Source organism: Gracilinanus agilis, chromosome 5 (genome assembly GCF_016433145.1).
Source record: "Gracilinanus agilis isolate LMUSP501 chromosome 5, AgileGrace, whole genome shotgun sequence".
Taxonomy (NCBI): domain Eukaryota; kingdom Metazoa; phylum Chordata; class Mammalia; order Didelphimorphia; family Didelphidae; genus Gracilinanus; species Gracilinanus agilis.
Window position 1 is genome coordinate 224,794,881 of NC_058134.1, and position 8,342 is coordinate 224,803,222.

The window sequence follows — 8,342 nt, forward strand, 5'->3', positions numbered from 1 at the left end:
AAAGTCTCAAATGTCTGTCTCCAAAAGCAGCCAGAGAGAGCAAGCCCACTCAGTGAGTGCCCCAGTGAGAGGGGCACCAACTGACAGAACCTTTTCTGTGGTCTTCCTTCCAAGTTCTTGTCTCACACACTGCTCTCTACCTTGCTTGTACCCTCAGAGTTCTCTTTATCAAATATCTTATTTTAAACAATATCCTAATTTCCTCACTACAGGAACAAAGAGATCCAGTGACTTGTCCAAAGTCACACATATAGCCAAGATTCAGGCCCAGACCCTCTGGATTCTGAATGCATTCCTCTCTCCATTGCTTCATTTGGATTAGGGCCTACCAACTCTAGAACAGGGATTTGGAGTTTTGTTTTTCAGGATCCATTGCTATTAAATTGTGGCATCACAGGACAAGGCAAGAACCCAAAGTTATCTCAGTTAACCCTCTACTTTTTAAAATTCTTGTCTGCCCTTTTCCTAATCAGTCATTCAATGATAAACAAATATTTATTAAGTCCTGTTTCTATATGGATGAGGCACCATGCTGGAAAAAGGAAATGTAAATACAAAGAAGGGGAAAAAATCCCTCCTCTCAAAGAACTCGCATTATAAATACTCAGAGGGAGATTTCAAAATCTCTCCCAGGAAACTAGTTCTAGAAAGTAAGGATTGTTTTTGGAAAATATAACATTAACTCTTCCATTCAATTCAATAAGATGTACTAAGAGCCCCCCAAGTGCCAGGAATTGTGCTGTTGGAAATAAAAAGACAAAAGGGAAATTGTGCTCACCCTTCCCCTGAATTCTGAAGGAATACATTTACTTTTCTTAATGTGTCCTTTTTAAATATCCCCATGATTTACACAAGGTGGGTGTTAGATAAATATTGGTTCATTGCTATTTATTTAAGTACTTGGGTAAGGGAAGGGAAGGGAAGAAAGAAAGGAAAAGGAAATAAGCATTTACCATATATAATATCTACAATGTGACAGATAATGTGCTAATATTTTATAAATATTATCTCATTTGATCCTCACACCAACCCTTGAATGTAGATGTTGTTGTCATCCCCATTTTACAGTTGAGGAACTAAGGTAAACAGAAGGTCAAATGATTTGCCCAGGAGCACAGACAGGTAGTGAATTCCGAGGCCAGACTTGAACTCAGGAGCTGAAATCTCAATTCAGTTCTATTCCATTGGAAAGATCTGACAAAGCACCAACTAGGTCCAGGGTTCTCTGAACTTAGCCCTGCCCTCAAGGTGTTTGATAGAGGATACAGCAAACACACAGGGATAAATGTACAATGCAAGAAGCCACAATCATGAACCCTGATCTCTACAATGGAGTGGATGGAAGTACCAAGATATATCTTCCTAGTAGAAGATAAAAGGAAGGAAGCAAAATGTTACCATCTGCTTCTCCTTATCCTGTTCCAAATTAGCAAGAAGGTAGCAAAATAATGGGGCAGTTCCGTGGCCCACTGGAAAGAGCATCAGGCCTGGAATCAGGAAGACTTTTCTTCCTGAGTTCAAATCAAGATCCAGACACTTACTAGCTGTATGACGTTGGGTAAGTCACTTGACCCTGTCTGACTCAGTTTCCTCATCTGTAAAATGAGTCAGAAAAGAAAATGGCAAACTACTACAGTATCTTTGCCAAGAAAACCCCAAATGGGGCCATGAAGAGTCAGACACAAATGAAACAACTGAACACAATAAAATGCTAACATATAATTAAGGATATTGAGAGGTCCTACCAAGTCATATCAGCTTGTAGGGGGATAGTTGGGAAGAGCACTGAATTTGTGATCAGAGGGACTTGAGTGATCCTAAGCAAGTCACAACATCTTTAGTGGGTCTGTGAAATGAAAGTCCAACTAGATAGTGCCTATTAAGGTCCCTTTTAGCTCTAAATCCTAAAATAAAAGCTCATTTGCAAAGTAATGCAAGAAGCAAATGAAGGAAGATTTTAGGTAATGTCTCACAAACTGAAGAAAAACAGTTGCATGAAAAAAATGATCATAAATCCTAGAATTAAAAAAAATTTAAACATGGTTCAGATGAGATCATGTCCAAGGTCCCGCTCAACTCTAAAGTTATGTTCCTATCAACATCTATATTAACAGTTATTTATCCCTTTTCTTTCCTATGAATCCTTTAAATTTGTCTGTTATATAAATTCACTGAGGATTCTCCTACCACAGTAATAAAACCACATGGGAGGGAATGAAGAAAAGCTTATTAAAAAAATCAAAATCCATTCACAATGTAGGGACTAGATGTAACAGGAAAGGGAAAGAAAGGATATGCCCATTTTGTAGTCTGAAAACAATCCAAGCATAAAGCAACAATTTATGTTCAGATCCTAAGCAGGGTTGGAAACAATGCAGACGGTTTCTTACCATTCTTGACACCATTTTTCAATGAAAGCTCCATTGTCCCAGCAGGATTTGTCACCATCAATGCTTGTCACCACTAAGAAACCAAAAAAATGAACAAAAAACAATGTGAGGTCTTTCTTTCAGGCTTCTGGAGATAAATGGGCCCCATGGAGATGGGCAGAATCTCTGTTGTCTCCTCCTGACTCACTGCGGACTGTTAAGGCACTGGACATCTGCTCTGCTGTAGGAGGCCTGTTAACCCTGGCTTTGCTCATGGCCTTAGGCTCTGAAGGTCAGAGGGATCTGAATGAGATAGAGCCAAGCCGTCCCTCATCTTCTCAAGTAACAGATCTGCATTCTCATGGTTGGGGATTCCTTCCAGAGGAAACAGATCACAGTCCATCCATTTTTGCCTAATCTGTTCCTATTCTCCCACGAGTTGACCATGTGTTGGAAGACTTTCTTGTTTTCCCTTGACATTGAGAGGGTACTACTATACGACTCTGGGCAGCGAGGTAACATAATGAATGGTGCTCTTCTTGGAGTCAGGAAAACCTGAGTTCAGATCCAGCTTGAAAGCTGGATCTATGTAAAACCCAGTGGAATTGTGTGTCAGCTAAGTGGAGTTAGTGGGGTTTGGGGGAGAGGGAAAGAACATGAAACATGTAACTAGAGGAAAATATTCAAAATAAAATTTTTTTAATTTAAAAAATTAAAAAAAAAATTAAGCTGGATCTATCTTCTAGCTGTATAAACCTGGGCAAGTAATTTCACAAAGTTTGCTTCAGTTTCCCCATCTGTAAAATGGGCTGGAGAAGGAAATGGCAAACTGGTCTCTGCTAAGAAACCCCCAAATAGGGTAACAAAGATTCAAACAAATCACTTCACACCCTTTGCCTCAGTTTCCTCATCTGTAAAATGAGCTGGAGAAGGAAATGGCAAACCACTCCAGTATTTCTGCCAAGAAAACCCCAAATGGGGTCATGAAGAGTCAAAAACCACTGAAAACAACTCAACAACAACTAACACCACCACCACCACCACCACCACCACCACCACCACCACCACCACCACCACCACCACTACTACTACTACTACTACTACTACTACTACTACTACTACTACTACTACTACTACTACTACTACTATGACCAACTCTACTTACAACAATTTTAATAATAATAACAAAAAATACAAATAGAATTTATATTATACTTTAAGACTTACAAAATGCTGGACAAATATTATCTCATTTGGTCTTCATAACAACCCAGGGAAGTATGTTCTACTGTTATCCCCATTTTAGAGAAAAGGAAACTGAAGCTGGCAGAGGTTAAGTGATTTATCTAGGAACATCTAGCTAATACATGTCTGAGATAGGATTTGAACTTATGCCTTCCTGAATCCAGTACCTGCCACCTAGTAGAGCACTCTGCTTTCTTTTTTCTTTTATTTGCATCCTCAGTGCTTACTACAGCGCCTGGCACATAGTAGGTGCTTAGTAAATGTTTGTCAAATGACTGACTCTGGTTGTTCATCTGTCATCTTGTGACTTTGCCATGTAGCCATCCCACTTTCTCTTTCCATCATATAATCCCTCACCCTGATGCCAAACTAATAATAATAACAACAATGATAACACCACTGTAGCACATTCCCTAGAATTATGAACAGCACTTCAAGCTCTATTCTAGTGTTCATCCATTTTATTTTTATTTTGTTGCAAGACTCTTGAATATGTAAACCAGTTTATATAGTAGGTGTCTTCCATAAATCTGGTTCTAAGATAACTTTCCTACTTTGTTTCACAAAACTTCCCTGAGCATTCTCTGCATCCCAACCCCAATGGACTATTGGCCATTCCCCAAACTCAGCTTTTCATAGTCTGATTCCATAGAGTTTCATAAGCTACCCCCTCTTTTTGATGTGTGAAGGAATAGGCACTAGTTCTGAAGTCAGAAGACCAGAGTTCAAATGCTATTCTTATCCTTATCCTCTGGTCCTGGGAAAGTCTCTTTACCTTCCTCAGCCTCAGTTTCCACATCTCTAAAATGAGGGCACTAGGGGGCAGCTGGGTAGCTCAGTGGATTGAGAGTCAGACCTAGAGACGGGAGGTCCTAGGTTCAAATCCGGCCTCAGACACTTCCCAGCTGTGTGACCCTGGGCAAGTCACTTGACCCCCATTGCCCACCCTTACCAATCTTCCACCAAGGAGCCAATACACAGAAGTTAAGGATTAAAAAAAAAAAAACAATAAAATGAGGACACTGCACTAGATGGGCTATAAGATACTTTATGGCACTGTCTGTACAAATTAAAAACTTGAGTTCTAATCTTGCCCTCACCACTAACTTTGGTTGCTAAGGGAAGCAGCATGAAAGTTGAAAGGGACCTCAGAGGTCATCTCCTCAAGCCCCATCACTTTCCCTATGGGGAAACTGAGGCAAAGGGCTATGGTATCATATGTGAAGCATTTCCTAATCCCCACCCTTCCTTCCCTCCAGGTTCTAGGACCTTATTCTCCTTGGTATATACTCTTTGTGTCTGCCTATGTAGAATCTGTGTTGTCTCTCCTAACAGAACGTAGCTCCTGGCTCAATGCCTGGAGCAAAGCAGAATCTTAACAAGTGTTTATTAACTGATTGATTGTCCTTCTCAGTAAATTATAGGCTCCGTGAGGGCAAAGACTAATATTTTATCACTGTATTGTCAGCATGTAATAAAATATCTTGCATATAGTAGTATACTTATATATAATATATATTACATATATTATAGTATATATAATATAATACATATTACATAGACACAGAAAGAGAGAAAGTGAGTCAGACAGACAGACAGAGACAGAGAAAGAGAAAAAAAGACAGACAGACAGAGAGACAGAGAGAGATTAGACTTGATAAATGTTTGTTATTGAATTGGACAGACACTGGCGTGGTGACATGAAGAAAGAAGGCTGTTGTGAATGCACCAGGGGCTGTACCCCCATGAAACAAATATGTCCCCTGGAGGTCCTAGAAGTTTCCTGAAAGGCTCTAACATGGTTCATGAGGAGTCATGCTCCATAGGATATGCTATAAACATTCATCAAACAAATGCTTCTTCCAATTGGATATTCAATTTGGAGGCAGAAGACCTGCTTTCAAATCCCAGCTCTTTCCCTTGCCAACAATGTGGATTTACTCAAATCACAAAGAGAATTCTCAGCAAAGAAATCCACTCCACCCAAGCCAATTAGCGTCAGCATGTCACTTGCTTTCGAGCTGTCTGGGACACTGAGAGGTTAAAGGACTTGTTCAGGATCACACAGACAGGATATGTCAGAGGCGGGCCTGGAGCTCACGTCTTCCAGGTTTCTGAGTGGTTTCCCACCCCAATCAAACTGCTTCTCAGGTGCGTAATAATTGTTGATTGATTTGAATTGATTTGAACTGGAGAAGCCTCCGGAAGCAAACTTTATTTGCAGTGCTAAAATCTATAAAAAGGCCTCCTAAATGATATCATAAAGAAAAAAATTGACCAGCAAGTTGAAAAATTGGGCAGTGGGTCGTAGGAGTCAGTTTGATGTGGTAGAAGGAGCATTGGGTTGGGAGCTGGCTTTAAACCGAGCTTCTGCTATTGAAACCACTAACTGTTCATTTCCACAATGCTTACCGATTTATGAAAATGTTTTCTTCACTGAGACCCTGGGAGAGAAGCAGTTTATGCAGTTTGATCCCCATTTTCCAGAGAAATAAACTGAGACTCAGGGAGATGACAACTTGCTGACCTTCCCCCAGCTATTATTAGAGCTGTTTAAGTGTCTCTGTTTCCTCATCTAAATAGTGGATGATTGGACTAGATGACCCCTAAGACTCCTTCCAGATCTAAATCTTAGGACTATGAAAAATGTTCAGGAATACAATGAAAGGCTTTCCAAGGTCCTAATGGTCTCATATAAGCAGAGACTTGAAGTCTAGTGGCAATGAGGTCAAAGGGCCAGACGTGGGAACATGTGAAAACAATACAATCAGCCTGGGAGTGGAGAGGAGGGACATGGGAAAGTGAAGGAGAAAATTTCCTCCTTAACACAATCTTCCTTCCCTCCAAATAAGAAATCCTAATAGAATAAAATCCAGTAATGAGTGGAAGGGGAGTATATCTGAAGAGAAATGGATACAGGAGTGTCAATCATATTAAAGCAAAAGATACCAATAAAATTAGGTATTTTTTAAAATAAATGGAAAGTGTGAGGCCATGCTGTATAGTGGTTAGAGAGCCAAAGTCAGAAGACCTGAGTTCAAAACCTACCTTTGAAACATACTGGGCAAATATCACTCTCTCGTTCTTTCTACGACTAAATTGCATTGGCTGAAGGAGATTTCCCTACACTGAAAAAATGACAAAGCTGAGCTTTTTTTTTCCCCCAGTAGAGGAGAAAAAGCTAAAGGCAGGAAGACAAGAAAAAGGAAATAGAACCGATGCTGACTGGGAGGAAAACCCTAAAAGCAAGAAGTTTCTCCCATATGTGAATGCTTCCCCATCTCTACTCCAATTATTTTATATTGACTTTGTACATTTTAAATGCATTTCCCTGTGTATGTGCTGTGCCCCACCCCCTTGCAGAATGGAAGGTTCCTGTGGTCAGGGGTTATTTTTCATTTTTTTCTTTGTAAATTCTCTGCCCCCCTCCCCTTTCCCTTTGTGATTTCTGGCACAAAGAAGGATCTCCATTTTTAAAAACCCTTTCCTTCTATCTGAGTATCAGTTCTAAGACAAAGGAGCAGCAAAAGCTGAGCAGTTGGGGTTAAATGACTTGCCCAGGGTCACACAGCTAAGGCCAAACATGTACCCAGGTCCTACCAATTCGAGACCTGGTGCTCTATCCACTGTGCTACCTGGCAGCACCATAGAAGGCTCTTAATAAATACTGGTGACAATTGAATTGAATTGAACTGAAATGAATTTAACTCAATGATTATCAATCAATGTTTCATTTATTCATTTTATCTCTGAAATGTTATTGTATAACCTTGAATATTATTTAGTGAAAAGATTTCAAAAAGTACCAGGCTTATGGCTTGTCCATTGTCATCCTGGTCATCTGTATACCAGGACCTCCTGCCAATATCCTCATCTCTGGGTACCAGTGTTAGGACCATATGTGGGATAGGTTGTAGCCCACTTAGACTCATCACACTTTTCTCCATTCATCAGTAGGTCTCTTGAAGTTTTGAGTCTTCTATTCTCATGGCTTTGCTTGTCAGTGTAACTTTTTATGAAATGCACATAATTTTAGTGGCTCTAGATCCCATTCTCCAGGGAACCTAGTTATTGATCTTCTGGACAGATAATATACAGAAGACGTAGATTTCACCTAGAAGAGTGGGGGCTCAGAGCTCAATCTTCAAATTATATCTATGGCATACTAATGCCTTATCCCACCTCTGCTGCTCTTTGAAAAAATAAACCACCCACCACCATCACCACCAACAACAGATAAGCTCAATCCAATTCTTCAAAGAACTCTATGCTCCAGTTAAGCTGACTTTCTGGCTGTTCCAGAGGTTCCTTCCAGCTTTAAATGTGTGATCCTATGATTACTGATTATTTGAATAAGTACCCATTAATTATGTGCAAGATACTGTGTGAGCTGATTGCACATGTAAAATCCGTATCAGATTTAATGTGGTGGGGGTGGGGGAGAGGGAGGGAAGATAATTCAGTACTCAAAACTTTTTTTAAAGGAACAAATGTCGAAAATTGCTTTTACATGTAATTGAGAAAAAATAAGATATATATGTATATATGTGTATATATATTCATATATATATATTTTCTTTTTAACTCTTACCTTCCATCTTGGACTTGATACTGTATATTGGTTCTAAGACAGAAGAGTGGTTAAGGGCTAGGCAATGGGGGTTAAGTGACTTGCCCAGAATTGCACAGCTAGGAAGTGTCTAAGGCCAGATCTGAACTCAGGTCTTC

At 39.9% G+C, this 8,342-nt stretch overlaps 1 long non-coding RNA gene across 1 annotated transcript in view; it reads right to left on the reverse strand.

Annotated features, from left to right (window-relative positions):
- The window catches only part of LOC123249244, a 78,215-nt gene extending 75,750 nt beyond the window's left edge, over positions 1 to 2,465 (reverse strand). The window contains exon 1 of the long non-coding RNA XR_006506368.1: positions 2,391 to 2,465. This is a non-coding gene — a long non-coding RNA (uncharacterized LOC123249244). The remainder of the gene's footprint in view (positions 1 to 2,390) is intronic.
- Positions 2,466 to 8,342: the final 5,877 nt, after the last annotated feature.